At 39.0% G+C, this 19579-nt stretch overlaps 1 pseudogene; it reads left to right on the plus strand.

Moving 5' to 3' along the window:
- Positions 1–5297: 5297 nt before the first annotated feature.
- Positions 5298–6920, plus strand: LOC148108519 (RNA 2',3'-cyclic phosphatase ANGEL2 pseudogene; annotated as a pseudogene).
- Positions 6921–19579: the final 12659 nt, after the last annotated feature.

The raw sequence follows: 19579 nt of genomic DNA on the forward strand, positions 1-19579 counted from the left end.
ACAACATTATTTGCAAGTTTTATTATTTGAATCTCTTTTACTCTTGTTTAGTTATGTGAACTTTATATAATATGTATTTTTTAAATTTTCTTTCAGTATCTCTGATTGAAGATAACAAACACTGAAACAAAAGCATTAATGTTAAAATTTCTTATTCCAAATTCACAGGACTAAATAAGTGAGTAAGAAATGTATACAATTAAGGGGCGCCTAGGTGGCTCAGTTGGTTAAGCCCCCGACTTTGGTTTCGGCTCAGGTCATGACCTCAGGGTTGTGAGATGGAGCCCTCCATGGGGCTCTGCACTCAGCAAAGAGTCTGATTGAGGTTCTTTCCCTTTGTCCTTGCCCCCATTCTCTCTCTCTCTTTCAAATAAATAAATAACCTTTAAAAATATTTTATTTTGGGGCACCTGGGTGGCTATCTTCCATACTGTATATACTGCCTTCGGCTCAGGTCATGATCCTGGGGTCCTGGGATAGAGCCCGCATCGGGCTCCCTACTCAGCAGAGAATCTGCTTCTTCCTCTGCCCCTCCCCCTGCTTGTGCTCTCTCCCTCTCTCTCTCAAATAAAAAAATTAATAAAATCTTAAAAAAAAAAGAAATGTATCCAATTAAGTTTTCGAGTCATATCTTTCTAAGTTTATAGCATTTATACTTCTGACATTATTAAGGTTTAAAACTGCACCGGGACTTTTGGGACACAATAAACATTCTTAAGCACTTCGATTTTGTTAGCAATGTATCCTAGAGTTCTTTATGTCTAACATAAGGGTGTCCTACTTTCTCTTACAGATGCACAGTGTCCTGTCATGTTGGTGGATTCGTCTCCTATTAACGGATAGTTGGGTTGTTTCTAATCACAAAGAGTGCTACTGTTAATAATCGAGTACGTATATCATTTTATATGTATGCAGGTAGATCTGTAGGACACATTATCAGAAATGGGAATATGGGGTCAAACTACTTTTTCACAAGAGTAGGGTGTGGCAGATTGTTGACAAAGAGGGTTATAGTAATCTCTCCCATTTCTGTGCACACACCCGTTGGCAACGTAACTTTACTACTCCTGTCATCAAGAGGTAGAGTTTATTTCCCCACCCCTGGAATCTAAGCGGGCTTGTGACTTGCTCTGGCTAACAGAATGTGGAGAAAGTGATATGGTAGGATTTCCGAGCCTAAGCTCGCAGCAACTTCTCTCTCTCTCTTCTTCTCGGAACCACGAGTCCTCTACGTGAAGAAATCTGGGCTAGCCTCCATGAAGCTGAGAGACCAGTGGAAAGAGGCACAGCCAACTGCCAGCACATGTGAGATGAGCCCCAATGGCACCAATGAATGATTGCAGACACACACGTGACCTCAGGAGAGAGCAGGAATGCCAAGCTAAACCAGCCCAATTACCAGCCTGAAGACCCGCTGTTATATAAAGCTACTCATTTTTTAGATGATTTATTATGCAACAGTAGACAACTGATGCCTCAGGAAAGTAGTTTTTCTGAACAAGACTGATTTTGAAATGATGTACAATATGTTAGCCACAGAAACCAATAACCAACTTCTAGAGCAGTCTGTGGACTCTCAGTTTTCTGAGCAAGTCCTATTCAGCTAGTCTCTTTTTTTTTTTTAAGATTTATTTATTTATTTGAGAGAGAGAGAGCAGGGTGAGAGGCAGGGGAAGAGGGAGAGAGAAAATCAAGCAGACTCCCCATGGAGCTCAGAGCCTGAGGTGGGGCTTGGTCTCAAGACCCCGAGATCAGACCTGAGCCAAAACCAAGAGTCAGACGCTCAACTGACTGCACCACCCGCGTGCCCTCCCCCCCCCCATTCAGCTAGTCTTGTGTTTAGCTGTAGGTGTTGTAACTATTTGGATACACACCAACCCTGAGCACGCCAAAAAAGCTGGCTAGCCCACCAAACTGTCTCACTTCCAGAGATAAGTGTTTAGTGTGTGTCGGAGCAGTGGCTGCGGTAAGGGATTCCTCTCCACGAGGCATTACATTTCACTGTTGGACAATTTCTATTGTTAAGGGAAAAACTCCACACCTACGTCATCCTTTCTGGCACATACTAAGGCCTTTCTCAGTTCAAGAAAGGAAAATGAAGATTCTGAAAGTGCCCTGGTTAGCTTAATCTGGCTCCAAGGAAATAGTACATTTGATTTCAATTTATGAATTAGCACACCAGTATTTTTCAATGTCAGGAAAATCAATTTGATGTGTTGCAACCAGCATTTTTAAAATCATATATTTATACCCATGTTTATAATAGCATTATTCACAATAACCAAAATCTGTAAGCAACCCCAATGTCCATCAGCCGATGAAGAGCTAAGCAAAATGCGGTATAGACGGACAAGGGGATATTATTCCGCCTTGAAAAGGAAGACTATTCTGACACATGCCACAGCAGGGATGAGTCTTGAGGACATTCTGCCAAGTGAAATAAGCCAATCACAAAAGAAAAAAGGCTGTATGATTCCATTTATGTGAAGTACCTCGAGTAGTCAAATTCACAGATACAAAGGGTACTTGTATCAGTAGATACGAAAAGTACTTGTCAGAGGCTGGAAGGAGTTGGGGAATGGGAGAATATTGTTTAATGGGCAGAGTTTCTGGGATAATGAAAAATGTCTAGAGATGAATGGTGGTGATGGGTACAGAACAATGTGAATGTCCTTAATGCCACAGAACTGTATGCTTAAAAATTGTTAAAATGATAAATCGTCTATTATGCATATTTTATTTACTCTAATAAGAAATAATTACAATAAGTTGAAATAGAATAGAATAAAACATAGGTTACTTAGATGTGTCCACTGTGAAAATTCATCAAGCCCTTCATTTACCATCATGTACAGTTTTGCGTATTTGCTATGCTTCAATAAAAGAATTATTAAAAACTGGAATACAATAGAAAATGTCAGGGTACATTGCCCTTAATAAGGGTAAGTGTTGTTTTGTAAAACTTTTATTATAGTTAGGGGTATGTGTGCATAGTGAATCATGATGTAAATTGTATTTCTGATTGTGGTTTTAAAAAATTTTGAAAAAACATTATGCTAGGGGCTAGTCTCCATTTCCTCGTTGAGGCTCCTTCCTTTTTGAATTTGATATGCTTTTCCCAATGAAAGGGATTTAACTTTATTTATTCAAGCAGAAAAATCCTTTCCCTGGGGTTTTCTCTTCGTCATAATCATTTTTCTCCATCTGACTGCTCATGGTAACTAGATTTCATATGGTAGATTAGCCAGTAAAATCATGTACAGACATTCTATCATCTTGCTCCATGGACTGTTCACAGAAGCATTAGCATACATTGTGATGAGAGATGATGATGTGGGCTTTATGCTTCAGCTCAGAAAAACTAGAGTTTCCTTAAGTCATAGAGTGTTTGAATTTAAAAAGTCCTCGGTGGTTACGGCTTCTAATCCCCTTCCACTCATAGGCATTTTTTTCTATAACATCCAAAACAGTGGGTTGTTCATCTTATGTCTGAACACTTCCAATTACTGTAAGGAACCTCAATTCATTGTAGAGTAGCTTCCATTGCAGAAAGTGTGTGAAAGCAGTTTCCTGGCAGAATTGGGTAGCAAATCTCCCTGGAGCCTGTAGAGACATCTCTGATCATGTAACAAGCAGGTTCTTGGACATGTTTAGTACCCACATTTCAAAGGCATCCTTCATGGAGAGTGTGTACTGGCTTATGAGGGCACTTTATTATTTTGCTGTGCCCATACAGTAATCCCAACACCACTTATTGAAGAGACCATCTTTTTCCCCCTGTGTATTCTTGCTTCCCTTGTTATAAATCAATTGATCATATGGGCATGGGTTTATTCCTGGGCTCTCTATTCTGTTTCATTGATCTGTGTGTCTGGTATTTTGTTTGTTTCTTTGTTTGTTGGTGTGTTTGTTTGTTTGTTTGTTTGTTTGTTTGTTTGTAGTAGGCTCCACACCCAAGGTGGAGCCCAACACGGGACTTGAACTCACAATCTTGAGATCAAGACCTGAGTTGAGATCAAGAATTGGATGAGTAACTGACTGAGCCACCCAGGCACCCCTTTTCTTAAATTTTTAATTAATCTCCATACCCAAAGAGGGGTCTGAGATCCAGTTGCATGCTCCACTGACTGAGCCAGCCAGGCACCCCCATCTATGTGTCTGTTTTTATGCCAGCTCCATGCTGTTTTGATTACTATAGTTTTGTAACATAGTTTGAAGTCAGGAAGTGCAATGCTTCCAGCTTTGCTCTTCTTTCTCAAGATTCTACCTCATAGTCCCACCACTACCCTAAATTGATACAAATAGCACCAATAATACCCCAGCTCTCAAATTTACTAATCATGGTCCAGACATGTAGTATTTGACTGCCCAAATTTCTTCTCCTTGAACATTTCTAATCTCTTCGTAAGGATCATGTTTTAAGTATATTTCCATATCATTGCTTCGGATGGAGCCTACCATGGGGAATGCTTACTACATTTCCAGCTTTGGCTGTCTGGGTTAAAACTCTAAATAAAGAAATGATGACCACCAACCCAGTACCAGATTGCTGTTTTTATGAAGTCAGCATACAAGCACAAACTTGGGAAATTCTGGGAACTTCTAAAGTTTGTTTTGTTTTGTTTTGTTTTGTTTTGTTTTGTTTCTAATACTTCAAGACCAACGACTGTTCCTTGAGTACTTAGAACTCTGCTAAAGGGAAACTATGCTAGATCATGGCCATTTCCCATTTTATAAAAATCAATACTTTCTGTTTCTTGGTAACATATTAATTTTCAATGAAGTGATTAAAAATATTAATGAAATTATTTCTCATGTGGGTCACATAGCAGTGACAGGTATATTAGATATAATTGAAGGACTCATTTGTCTTGCATAAATGAAAATCTCTATAATACCCTCTTATGGACACTAGATTTTAAAACACATGTCTACCAATCATTCAGCTGTGTTAAGTCCTAAGTGCTCTAAGTACATTGAAATTCTTTGGAAAAGTGGAGATTTTGGAGAAGTGGACCTACTATTATCTTTGGCCCTATCTTCAGGGTAGCAAAAGAGAGTGTCAACCTGTGAAACAGGACACAAAGCAAGAGTAGGTATGGACCCCTTAGGGCACTGTGAAAGACAGTAGTGGAAACTTCCCATTGGCCTTCATAATGGATCATAGGATATTAGAACTGAAAGAGGCAAGTCAGGCCAGGAGTAGCAATCAGGAGTGATGGGAACCACTTGGCCCTTTGGTAGTTGATTCTAATGTACAGACTGAGGCTGAAGATGAGGCTGGACCTGAGGAGTGGATGGAAACAGAAGAAGATGGAAGTGTCATGCTGTACTCCCCCTGACAGCACATCACTAGAAGGGTCTGGACAGAGATTCGATTACCCAGTGTGAGTCCACAGGTGGCCTCGACATTATTCTCATGCTCCTAACCCCTATTTCAGTAGTAGACAATTTTCGCTGAATTGGAAACCACTTTGTTTGAGCCTGAAAGTGAGTTTCAATGGTGAAATTGGAGACCTGACAACTTGACACAAATACAGATATCTTTGACTTATCTGTCTAGTTAGAGCATAAACTCTTAGGGAGACGAGTCTTCATCAAAAAGAAGGTGTGATAGAGAGTATCAAGAATATTTATGTAATCATAATACAGAAAACGAATGAAGAAACCAGGAGCCAAAATATTGGCCTCCAATTTATGATGACAAAATTGATTTTTCAGTGATGACCTATAATATAACAAGATTTGTGAGGAGAAAATGCACACCACTCTAGATACTGCTGTTGGCCAGTATTTGCTGGAGTTTTAGGTTTACCAATATTCCAAGAAATTGAAACACTTAAATGTAGATGTAGTTTGAGAAAGAAGTTCAAGACCAGTATGAGACAGAAGTTAGTCACGTTTGGGATTATTCACCCATCACTGGGAATGTAAAATGTAGACAGGAAGAAAACATGATGACTACCATCTGTTTCATACATTTCAAATGTTCACCCCTAACCGTGAATCCATGGGACTGCTACCACCTGATACTCTTCTGTTAGGGAGACAATGTTAGATTAACACTACTCTTGCCCCCCAAATTCCAGGTTGTTGCTCCTGCAATTTGTGCAGATAACGCACATTTGTTATACATCCAAGTTGATGTGCTATGAAGGTGACCTTTGGCAACGCTAGTGGCAGAAATGACCTGGTACAGTCTTACCTACCAGAAAGATGGCAGCTTCTGTCACATTACTAAGTGTGGTAACTTTAATTCCATCCTTGTTCTCTACTTCATCGTTTCATAAAGGGATGAAAATTGAATTGTGAAAACCTTGCTATAGGAAAGGTGTCTGGCCAGGATAGACAGATACAAAGAATTTTACCTCTTCTAACTTACCCCTCAAACTAGGCACCTCAGAGACCTGGGGTTATGAAGTAGAGCAAGTATTAAAAGTAGAAAAGACAGTGAGGGCCGCCGGGGTGGCTCAGTCAGTTAAGCAACCAATTCTTGATTTTGATTCAAGTCATGATCTCAGGGTTGTGAGATCAAGTCTTGTGTCAGGCTCTGTGCTGGGCATGGAGTCTGCTTAAGAGTCTCTCTCTTCTCCTGCCCTTCCCACCCCTCTCTCCCTCTCTAAAAAAAAAAAAAAAAAGTAAAAAAGACAGTTGATAAGACACAAAGTGGGAAAACACAGAGGTCCTTGTGACTCTTGAAAAACTTTATCTCCAAAGGTATGATGACATCATTCTAGCTCACCTGTTTACTCACATCAATTTTAGTCATTGGAATTCTGGGAAAGAACATTCGTCTTCATGAATTCATTATGAAGAAAAGTCAGTAGTGGAAACTTCCCATTGGCCTTATGCTTTCTACTTTTCAATAAAGGAATAAGGCCCTGGGTAACTTGGGTGGACAGCTTGAATTTCCAGCTACACTATCACTGCAGAACAAGACTTTTAAGTTCATGAACTTTCAAGTGAAAATAATTGCTCAGCTCATTGGCCCTATTGGCAAAGTTCAGACTCGAGTTCTCACAGCCCTTCCATTAGATACACAATTTTCTTTCCATTCTCTTTTTTTTTCTTCAAGGAACATGAAGCTGATCCTAAGAGTTTGCATGTTCTTTATTAAATTTCCATTTTGGAGTTTTCCAAAGAGTTTACGTTAAATGATTGCAGGACTTTTTTGCTTAATGAGATAAATAAGTTTACAATAATATTTTTTCAATTATGAAAAATATTTGCCATACTAACTAATAAATGGTTTTATTGTAAAAGAGATGTAAATGCTTTTATATTTCAAGTTCTGGTAAAATTGACAATGGTTTTAAACACAATGGACCTACTTTAGTCCTCTTTGTAAATGTCATGGTTTAAGCAAGTTATACCATGATTCAGAGTATTTTTATTATGACTTTTGCAAACCACAGCTAGTTTCCTTTTGAGAAGGCCTAATTTTATTGGAAGAATCCTGAGTTTGTAGAATACTCATTAGTTCATCTCAGAAATCACTATGAGTTGTTCACAAATGTCCAACAAACCAGCTTAAGTAGTTCCTGTAGAGACAATAAATACCTTTTTAGATAGTAAAAAATATGGACTTTTTAATCTATCTCATAACCCTCCTTAACCATCTAATACATGTGCATTTGCTGGGGAAAGTTCTGGGAGACACAAGCCCACCATCATTAGGCAGAGGACAAAGCACTTCACACAGGTCCATTCTTCTGATCTCTGCAACCTAACAGAGACATTGATTCCAGAATTCTGCCTTTGTGTCTCTGGTTTTCCTTTTACATTTTGTACTCAGTCTCAAGAAAAGGTCCCTATGCTGGGATACAAGTTTTACTTTAGTGAACAAATTTCTAAACATTTATTTTATTGGCAGGGGGGTGGGGCAGTGCCAGGATGGCTCAGTCAGTTAAGCCCCTGACTTTAGTTTCGGCTCAGGTCATGATCTCAGGGTTGTGAGATGGAGCCCTCCATGGGGCTCTGCACTCAGCAAAGAGTCTGCTTGAGGTTCTTTCCCTCTGCCCTTCCTCCATTCTCTCTCTCTTTCTCTCTCTCTCAAATAAGTCAATAAATCTTTAATTTTTTTTTTTTTTTTACTTTGGGGCATCTGGGTGTGTCACTTATCTTCCATACTACAGTATGTACTTACTTCGGCTCAGGTCATGATCCCAGGGTCCTGGGATAGAGCCCACATTGGGCTCCCTGCTCAGTGGGGAGCCTGCTTCTGCCTCTCCAGTTCCCCCTGCTTGTGTTCTCTCTCTCTCTGTCAAATAAACAAATAAAATCTTTAAAATAATTTTTTAAAATTTTATTAGGAAAATTGTCTTTGGAATGCAGAGGCAGCTATGACTGTGTTTTGAAGCTTAAGCTGTTCTGTCTTGAAAATGTGAGGAAATAATGGTGAAAAACTGGAAAAGTTTTCCCTCCTAAGATTAGGAACAAGATAGGGATACCTGCTTTTACTACTTCTACTCAACATTATATTAGAAATAATAGTGTGATGAGTCAAGAAAGAGAAATAAAAGGCATCCAGATTGTAGGGAAGAAGCAAACCTGTTGTACAACCAAGCATCTTTGCTGTACACGAATGTTTGCTGCCATTGGTTTCAGCACATCTTTAGGTTGTACCGAGCTGGAAATTTCTCAATTTAATTTTTTTAAAAGATTTTATTTATTTGATAGAGAGCACAAGCAAGGGGAGCAGTGGGCAGAGGGCAGAGCGAGAGGGAGAAGCAGACACCCCACTGAGCAGGAAGCCTGATGCGGGCTTGATCCCAGCACCCTGGGATCATGACTGGAGCCAAAGGCAGATGCTTAACCGACGGAGCCACCCAGGCGCCCCTCAACTTTAAAAACGTTATTACCTATAGATGTTTCATGCAAACTATTCAAGACCTAATTCTTCAGTCACTTTACTGTTTTTTTTATTAATTTAACTTTTTTAAAGTAGGCTCTATGCCCAGTGTGGGGCTGGGACTCACAACCCCAAGATCAAAAGTTGCTCAGGGTGCTTGGGTGGTTCAGTCAATTAAGCATCAGACTCCTGATTTTGGCTCAGGTGATGATCTCAGGGTCCTGGGATGGAGTCCCACCTGGGGTTTCTTGCTTATCCAGGAGATGGTGGAGGATTCTCTCTCTCTCTCCCTCTGTCCCTCCCCCTGCTGGCACTCTCTCTTTCTTTCAAATAAATACACAAATCTTAAAAAAAAAAAAAAAAAGTTGTGTGCTCTACTGACTGAGCCAGCCAGGCACCCTCTTTAGTCACTTTACATTTGCCATTAATTCCTCAAACAAACAACCAAAACTGAACATTTTCAATCCCATCTGTTGTCAAGGAAAACCACTTGGAATCATTTCCCTTTTTTAAAAAATTGATGTTTTTCCCAATATCCTCTATTCCTTAAGCAAGTGTTCACACCAAAACGATTATAATCCTAAACAGGTTTATTTTCTCTGTACTCATTTTGGCTGCTACAATCAAACATGGTTTCATTAACTCACCATCAGTCAATGGCTTTCCTTGCTTGCTTAACAAATGAGTCATTCAGAAACTTAAAATCTCATTTCCGTTTTTATTTGTGTGAAGAAATTCATCTGTGATGAGATATCCCATTTAAAGTTTTCTGATTTTTCTGACTGGTGCTTTCCTGCGAGTTGGGACTACTGTGATGTTGATTTTGACGATGTCGATGTATCCTGTATTTTTTAAGCAGAGGCTGTAGTGTCGTTGTATAATGAACATGAACCTATCATCAGTTGCATAAAATTTTTTCAGAAATAGATTAGTATCCTGATTTGTACTCCTATACAGCCGTTTGATGACTTAGAGGTGGCAAGATTTTATTGCAATTTTCGAGTTTAGGATATAGACTGAAATTTTTCTGAATCAGAAGAACCACTTTCAACCACTATTATCAAGCAGTGAATGGCTTTAGAGATTAGCTTTGCTGCAGATTTTTCCGCATTATGGAAATATGTTCCCTGTCTTGTTATGTAAGTATTATATAATATCCTCAGTTTTTCCTGTTGTTCTGCAAAGCCTAAAATACTTACTATCTAACTCTTTACAGAAAATTTCTTGCTCCCTGATTAAAGACATTGGAATAAGAGAATTCTGAGTATTTTTACTAAGCGGTATCTCACATTTAATTATAAATGTTTTAATGATTTTTTTAAGAGTGCTTCATCTTAAGTAGGCAATCAGTGGACTTAGTTTATAATCTTGAATTTCAAATTTTTTGGACCAAAGCATTTATTTACTGCAGTGATTTTTAAAACTAAATAAATCAGCTGAGAACCCTAAAGAAGGCATGTGGGCAGTGGAGATATGCATGGTAAAAATAGTAAAAAATAAGTACTTTAAAATGTTTAGTATATCCTTTTATAGTGTTTTATTTACCTTATTAGTCAGAGTTCCAGGAATTTTTCATTATTTCTCTTTAATAACTTCGCAGAATTTTATTATGACTGACTGCCCAAAGTAAATGAGCAGATACAGTTGTCATCAAATTGTAATTACAGACAGTATAATTATCCCTTTTTGATGTTAGGAAGTGACAAAAGAAAATGCATTCAATTTATCATTTTTGTGATGTTTTGGAGGATTAGCAAATAACTTGATAAATATATTACTGCTTTAAAAACTAGTGTCCCTGAAAACCTATATAAAAATTTAATTTTGTACCCCCCCAAAAATTTTGGTTTTAGGTCTTGCTCACATGCTTCATTTTGAGTTAATATATAAAACTGTACTCCATTTTAGCTTCTTTATCTTATAGAATGGCCCATCATTTTGTCCTTTAGAGGCCTACGGGCCAAAGTAACATTTCTCACAGATTCTTAAAACTGCAATAGAAGGACTTAATTGTCTTTAACTTAACTCTTTTGATAAGAAGTCTCCAACAGTCCTGATCTTTATCTGTAAAAGCAATAAAATCTGTTTAATAACTTTAAAATATTCAAAGAGGCATTAGAGATTGTGTGGTTCAAATCTATCATTTCACAAATGAGAACATTTCTTCTTTATCCCAAAAGTAAGTATCATTTAAAATTTTTTTTAATTAAAAAAAATCCCACGTTTTACTTTTAAGATTGAAGTTCACTTTCCAGACCAAATACCAATGTAGAAACTTCCAGTACATAGAATATAGTCTAAAACACATTGCCATGTCCGTGAAACAGATTATTCAGTATTATTAGGATGCCAATTCTCTCCCAAATTGGTCTATGTATTCAACATAATTCCAATCAAAATCCCAGTAGTTATTTTTAAGATATTGACAAGCTGACTCTAGAATTTATAGGAAAATCCATAATACCTATAATAACCAGAATATTTTTTAAATATAATACAAAGGTAAAGGACTTACCTGCTTTCAAGACTTGAAATTATAGTAATTAAGACAGTGTGGTATTATTATCATTGGATAGAAATAGGGATCAATTGACAGACATAGAGATCAATGAAAGAGAATATACAGTCCAGAAATTGATGCACATATACACAGTCTATCATTTTTTAAAAAGATATCAGAGTAATCCAAAGGGGAAAGGATAAATTTTTCAACAAATGTTGCTGGATATCCATTTAGATAAAAATTAGCCTTGACCCTTACCTCATACCATACATTAAAATGAACTCAAAATGGATGATAGACCTAAATCTTAAATTCAAACCTATAAAACTTCTAGAAAAAAAAAATATCTTGGGCAGGCAGAGATTTCTTAAGACACCAAAATCATAGGACATGAAAAAAAAAGGTGATAAATTAGACTTCATCAAAATTAAAATTTTCTGCTCTTCAAAAAACACAAATAAAAAAATGCAAAGACAAACCACAGACTGGGAGGAAATAGTTACAGGATCTGACAAAGGACTTGTACTCAGAATATGTAAATAATTTTTACAACTCAATAATAAGACAAATAATCCAGTGTAAAGTGGGTAAAGGATTTAGGGGCACCTGGGTAGCACAGTCGTTAAGCGTCTGCCTTCGGCTCAGGGCGTGATCCCGGCGTTCTGGGATCAAGCCCCACGTCAGGCTCCTCCGCTGGAACCCTGCTTCTTCCTCTCCCACTTCCCCTGAGTGTGTTCCCTATCTGGCTGGCTGTCTCTATCTCGAATAAATAAATAAAATCTTTAAAAAATAAATAAATAAAGTGGGTAAGGGATTTAAATGAACGCTTCACCAAAGAAGATACACAGATGTCAAGTGAGCACAGGAAGTGGTGTTCAATGTCATTGGTCCTCAGGGAATGCAGATTGAAACCACGGGAGCACCCCTAGGTATGTCTTAATTAGAAGCTTGAAAATACCAAGTGTTGAGGAGGTTATGAGGCAACTAAAACTCTCATACATCACTGGTGAATATATAAAATAGTATAACCTTTGTGAAACAGCTTGGTTGTTTTTTTTATAAAGGCAAACGTACCATTACCATGTGACCCAGCTATTCCACTTCTAAGCATTTTCTCCAAGAGAAATGAAACCCTATGTCCAAAGAGCTGTAACATTCAGAGCAGCTTTACCCATAATAGCCCTAAACAGAATACAACTCAAATGCTCACCGACAGCTAAATAAACATACTGTGTACATCCACGCAATAGAATATAAATCAATAATAAGAACCAAATTCTCTCCCTCCTTCTCCCCTCCCGCTGCTTGCACTCTCTCTCTAAAAAAATAAAGAAATCTTAAAAAAAAAAAAAAGATATTTTGGGGCTCCTGGGTGGCTCAGTCCATTAAGCATCTACCTTCAGCTCAGGTCATGATCCCAAAGCCCTGGGATCAAGCCCCATGTCGGGCTGTCTGCTAGGCGGGGAGCCTACTTCTCCCTCTCCCTCTGCCTGCTGCTCCCCCTGCTTATGCCTCTCTGTCAAATAAATAAATAAATAAAATCTTTAAAAAATAAAAAAGTAAAAAAAGATATTTTGATCACAAGTTTTCTGAAGAGCATTCACTTACTGTCTTTCTAGTATTGCAAGCTACATTCATTCCTCTCCTACATCCTGTCCCCATGGCAACAGTACTCAGGTGCCATTTTTGCAGGTTTTACCTAGTAAATCTCAGCATCAATATAATTTTTGCATTGTTGTGTTGTTGTTTATACCAAATTAGAAAGGTTAATAACAAAATATTACAGACAGAAAACAGGTTGGGATACACTTCAAAGCACTCAGAAGCAAAATTTATATACATCCAAGTGTTCTTGGCTTTTTGTTCCAAATTACATAGGAAAAATCTCAGTACCAAATTTTGAACAGGAAAACACTCAGAATAAAACATGTATAATTAATTCTATTCAGGAGCTAAATCTGATAGGACAGCTACTGGTGATAGTAATAAAATTGGATAGTGCATGGTCATAAATAATTTTCCAACAGGTATTTTTTTCCTCTTAATCATTTTCAGGGTTGAGAACACACCACCCCCCAAAATGGTATCTTGGCATATTTAATATCCCAAGCTGAAAGGATTTGAGAAATTGCAGGTATAGGAAAGACTTTCTGACCTTCCCCTGAAGCACGTCATAGACCCTCATGTGGAAAGTGCCTTCCCTGGGGCACCTCGGTGGCTCAGTCGGTTAAGTGTCTGCCTTTGGCTCAGGTCATTGGGATCTGGTCCAGCATTGGGCTCCTTGCTCAGCGGAGAGCCTGCTTCTCCCTCTGCCTGCTGCTCCCCCTGCTTGTGCTTGTTTGTGCTTGCTTGCACTCGCTCTCTCTGACAAATAAATAAATAAAATCTTTATTAAAAAAAGAAAAGAAAAGAAAGTGTCTTCCCTATTCCCAGAGGAGAGGAGCATTCTTACCTCCCAAGACAGAGAGACTCGGGGAAATCTGAAGGAATGCCTTGCTAAGTTTCCCCCAGTTTACTACCCTTAGCTCAGATTCTTTACCCTATCATATTTTCCCATGATGTCCTTCTCTTCATCAAACCAGCATAAAAATGCTCAAGTCTAACCATTTCTTTGAGGTCTTCATTTCCTTATGAAGATTTCTAGGTCTCATAAACTTATATTAAATAAACCTGTAAGCTTTTCTCTTGTTAATCTGTCTTTTGTTACAGAGACCCAGCTGAGAACTTAAGCAGGGAAGAGGAAAGATATTTTTCCTTCCCTGTATTACCAACTAGATTAGCTTTTAGACTCCCACAGTTTGGATATTTAATTGTTTCACTGCCTAGAGGCTTTGTGTTCAAATATTCTATTCAATTTAAGAATTATTCTAAAGATTTGGGGCACCTTGGTGGCTCAGTCCGTTAAGCATGTGCCTTCAGCTCTGGTCATGATCCCAGGGTCCTGGGATTGAGTCCCACATCAGGCTCCCTGTTCAGCTGGGAGTCTGCTTCTCCCTCTGCCCTTCACCCCGCTTGTGTTCTCTAGCTCTCTCTCTCTCTTTCTCAAATAAATAAATAAAATCTTAAAAAAAAAAAGAATTATTCTAAAGATCAGGACTAATGAGCAGATCCTAACAATCTCTCCCCAGCCCCTCTGAGTTCTCCCAGCTACAAGATTAAAGAAGAAAACAATTCAGACCTACTTGTCTCTGAAAATAGGACTGGTGAACTTTTTTTTAAATCAAGAACTATTAAATCCACAAGGAAAAAACACTTATAAGCCACCTTGTTTTGTTTTTCTTCTTTTTTAAAAATAAAAAATGAAAAATGAGGAAAATGAGAACAAGAACTTGTACATGAGTGTTTAGAAGAGCATTATTCATTATCTCCAAAAGGTGCAAACACCCCAAATGTCCAACCACGGGAAGTATGAATGGAACAAAGGTTGAATATGCATATTATTTGGCCATAAAAAGGAAAATGATTCTAACACATGCTACGACATGGACGAAACTTGAAGACATCATGCTAAGTCAAGGAAGCCAGTCAGAAAAGACCACTTACTATGTAATTCCATTTACGTGAAATGTCCAGGTCAGGCAAATCTATGGAGACACAAAGTAGATTTATGGTAGCTTACAGCTGGGGGTAGATGGGTCGGTAGAAGGGTGATAGCTAAAAGGTATGAGATTTCTTTTTGAGGTGCTAAAGTGTTCAAAATTGGCTGTGGTGATGGCTACCACATCTCTGAATATGCTAAAAATCATTTGATTATACATTTTAAATGGATGATTTGTATGGTATGTGAATTTTTAGTTCAATAAAGCTGTGAAGAAGAAGAAGAAGAAGAAGGAGGAGGAGGAGGAGGAGGAGGAGGAGGAGGAGGAGGAGGAGAAGGGGGGGGAAGAAACAGGCCTTTGACGATCCAGAGCAAGTCACTTAAAGCACCCGTCTCAAGATTTGGTTGTACCACCAATGCCTCATGCATTGTGGGTCCTGAAAAATGCTGAACTACATTTGCTTCAAGCTCCATTTCAGAGAAATAAGCATCTGGCACAGCTATGTTTAAAAAAAAAAAAAAACATGAATCTGATTCCTAAACACATTCTTCCTCCTCAAAGACCTGTTGCTTAAAATGTCACACCTCTGTGGGTTACCTCCTCATCAGAGAAGCTGAACCCAAACCCAGAGTGGATACAAAGTAGATAGATATTGTATTACATAAACATTTCGCATCACCCCCACAAAGATATTATATATGCCAAATTTGCGTCGGTAAAATGAGGACCTAACACCTATCTCATAAAGTTAACTTGAGAATTAAATAAAATTATGCATGAAAGTGCTTAGCAAAGTACCTGGAACTGAGTAAGCGCTCAATAAATGGTAATTATAACTATTATTACTCCCTACAAGAAAACTTTTCAAAACATCCTTACTCATGAACCTGCCTATCGAAACAAGAACCAGATTTCAAATTGTCCTAATTTATAATCATTTCAATTTCTTCCACTTTCTGACTTGAAGTGATTTATTTAAGCAAAGTACTTAACAAAAATTCACTTACTTAAAATTGGCTGATGATAAAAGGAGAAATAAGACATGTAACACTTTAATAAACAAATTACTTTCGGGCCACCTGGGTGGCTCAGTTGGTTAAACAACTACCTTCAGCTCAGGTCATGATCCCAGAGTCCTAGGATCGAGCCCCACATCAGGCTCCCTGCTCAGCGAAGAATCTGCTTCTCCCTCTCCCACTGCCCCTTCCTCCCAGCTCGTGCTCTCTCTCTTTCATTCACTCTCTCTCAAAAATAAATAAAACCTTTAAAAAAATTACTTTCTTTGGATTGAAGTAAAAAAGAAATCCAATTTTACCATTTATCTAGACAGCTAAGGATCTGTTCAATATTTGTGACATAGTCATATTCACCTCACTGTGTGGCCACAACTACATGAAACTCTCTTTTTAAAATTCTATGAAAGGATGCCTGGCTGGCTCAGTTGGAAGAATACGCAGCTCGTGATCTCAGTTGTGAGTTCAAGCCCCACATTGGGTGTAGAGATGACTTAAATAAATAAACTTTAAAATACATATATACATACATACATAGAATTCTACACAAATTACAAGTATTAAAGTATGGGCTTTATATATATAGAAAGGATACAAGAAGGAAAGAGCTTTGCCTTACTACATACCAAAGGAAGGCCACCAGCCCTGAATATTTTACTTCAAAAGCATATTTCAAAATATTTTTAAAAAAAGAAAGAATGAAAGTCAGAGAAGTATTTTTTATGTGGAGTCTGCAGTGGAGTATTACTATTGCTACCATAGCAACCAGATCACTAGATGGTTTTGCAAAGGAAGTGTCTCCCCAGACCAGCTGCCAACGTGAAGGATAGCAACCACATTGCTACTCTGTTCTCTTTCACCTCCCCCACTTAAGTTTTTCCAAAATGTTTCCAGAACATTGATTTCAATTTCTTGGAACCTCAGTAAGGACCCTCTCCCTGTTCCTTTCCATCCCACAATCAACTCTCTTACTCAACAAAATCCAACTTAGCTCAGTTCTCCGCCTCCCCGCCCTGCCTTGTAGAAGGTAGTGTTTGATCATGTGATAAACCAAAAACTGGCATTGGACTTGGACAAAGCCCTTTTGTACCTTAAAATACTATCCTGGGTTGAGACCCATTCCCATTTTTTTTTTAAATTTTACTTATTTGAGAGAGAGAGAGAGGTTAAGAGAACAAGTGGGAGGAGGGGCAGAAGGAGAAGCAGACTCCCAGTGGAGCAGGGAGCCCAACAGAAGACTTGATCCCAGGACCCTGGGATCACGACCTGAGCCTAAGGCAGATGCTTCACCAACTGAACCACCCAGGCATGACCCATTCCCATTCTAAATTTAAAGGCATTGTTCGCAATTATTGAAACTAAAGCCAGTTCTTGGAGAGTGGAAGTAGTGAAGAATAGTGGCTAGGGGCTTAGCCCCTACAGTTACATACACTTGATGACCAAGGTCTAATATCCCCTGCCCCACCTCTCCTCCCTCCTACCTTCCATTGCAAAACACTCTGGGCCAGAGATTTTGATGCAGGGCTTTGTTGGGGAACACCACCTGTAAGAGGAAAGGGGAGGCAGAATGGGGCAGAGGGAGAAGTTCAACTGCAATTCATTCCCAAGAGAGGTCTCAGCTGACCCTGCAGGGAGCAGTGGAGCTGTTATGGCCCTTGAAGGTCCACCTCCCTCTGCCTCTTTTTGCCAGCAATTTGAATTGGCTAACGCGGAGACTTGCACCTCACAGGAGGTCACTGGGATTGTAGGGCCTCCGGGGCCCCCGGTTTCCTAGCACCTAGAAAACAAACTCTACCTGGCGGCTGCCGGTAATTCCGGCTTATGAGAGTACGCAGGAACACGGAAAATCTTCTGTCTCCAGCGGTGTCCGAGTGTTCAGTCTCTTCAGCAAGGACACCTGCGCTCCCTGAAAGTTGCTGCAGAAATAATTCCAGACTTTTGTCAAACACTTCAGAGCTTAATGCTAAAGTTGCAAAAAATTGCTTAAAGGTATTCTTCTAGAGAGTGAACCCCAAGGCCTGGATCTCCCTGTGCCTACTACATGATGGGGAATTTCAATTAATAATAAATAAAGATGTGATTTTTATGCGCCACTCACATTGGTCTTTTTAACATTGCTTCTTGCAGTATTTGTGTTGGGATTTTATTTTTGCAAAAATAGGTAGAATTTTCCCTAAATACACATATGTGAAAAAAAAGGGAAGTTGTTGGCATGCTGACTCAAATTGTTTTGTATACAAATACTGTTAAAAAATACAACAAAGTTATCCTAGTACCTGGGTTTTTCTTAAGCTTTAAGCCAAATCCTTTATGAAGACCATAACAGTGAAAAACAGTGCAGTTTTAAAAAACTGCTGCATATAAAATGTTCGAGAAATTTAATTTTATTTCACATGTGTAGGCACAAAATGTGTGTGAATACAGCAATCAGAACTAATTTCTATAGATTCCCATTACACTTCTGTACTCTGTTTTAATGCCAGTGTGTATTCTACAAAAGAAAATGGTTTCCTAAATTAGTTAACTTAAAACTAAGTGCCAGTGTTTTTATTTTAAAAATTAATTTTATATAATGAAATCTAAAAAAAAAAATGTTGCTGGACAGCTTCTAATGCAGCAAGTTGGTCTGGGCTCCCTTGAAGGATGCTAATTTTCGGGTTCATTTTCCGTTGCCATGGAAAAAATTATCACCAACCCAGTGGCTTAAAACAACACCCATTTATTAACTCACTGTTCCATAGATCAGCAGGTTGGGTGAGCTTGGCTAAGTCCTTTGCTTAGGGTCTCACATGGCTGAATTCAAGATGACAGTCATTCTAGGCACTTATCTGGAGTTTGTTCAGTTGTAGGACGGAAGTCCTCATTTGCTTGCTGGCTGTTGACCAGGGGGTTCACTCTCTGTCCTGGAGCCAATCTCCAACCCTCGTACATGGCCCCTTTTTGTTTTCAAGGCCAGCAAATGGCGCCGAATCCTTCTCCTGCTTCTTTTCTTTCTGACTTCCTCTTCTAGCTACCAACTGATGAAAACTCGGAGTTTTAAAGGGCTCACACAAGGTGAGGTGCACCCAGATCATCTTGCTAGGTTAAAAGCAAGTGACTATTAACCTTTATTACATCTGCAAAATCTTTGCCACGTAACATAACATAACGGTGGGAGTAAAACCAGGAGAAGGTTGTGGGCCATCTTAGAACTCTGCCTCCCACAGCCAGAGGACCGAATAGACCACCAGAGTACCAACATGTACTGTCTCCAACACACTGGCCTCCTTTTTGGTGCCTGGAGGCCCGATGGATAGCAACTTTTCCTTGATCGCTGGAAGGACTGATCACCACACATCTACTCACATAGCCCAAAAAAAAAACTTTTTGGGGGAAGCAGAATGTCTTTGGGGTTTATCAGACACTCCTGCAGAGAGAGGTGTGATAACACGGAAGTCTGGGTCACTGAGACTGAGACCGCTAACTTGTCACAACAGGATATCGTCTCTTTAGTGAACATCAAAGGGTAGAGGCACTTGTACTAAATCCTGACTCTCTCACTGGTGCCAAACGGCGGGAATTTTGCCTCATCAGCACTTCTTCCCCAATGGCTCATCCAGGTCTGGAGGCTCCCCTATGGCACTTATGGGCTAGGGAAGTGCCAGTCTATAACACATCAGGTCCTCCTATACAT

This window comes from Ursus americanus, chromosome 19 (genome assembly GCF_024610735.1).
Source record: "Ursus americanus isolate L20-20 chromosome 19, mUrsAme1.1.p, whole genome shotgun sequence".
Classification (NCBI taxonomy): Eukaryota; Metazoa; Chordata; class Mammalia; order Carnivora; family Ursidae; genus Ursus; species Ursus americanus.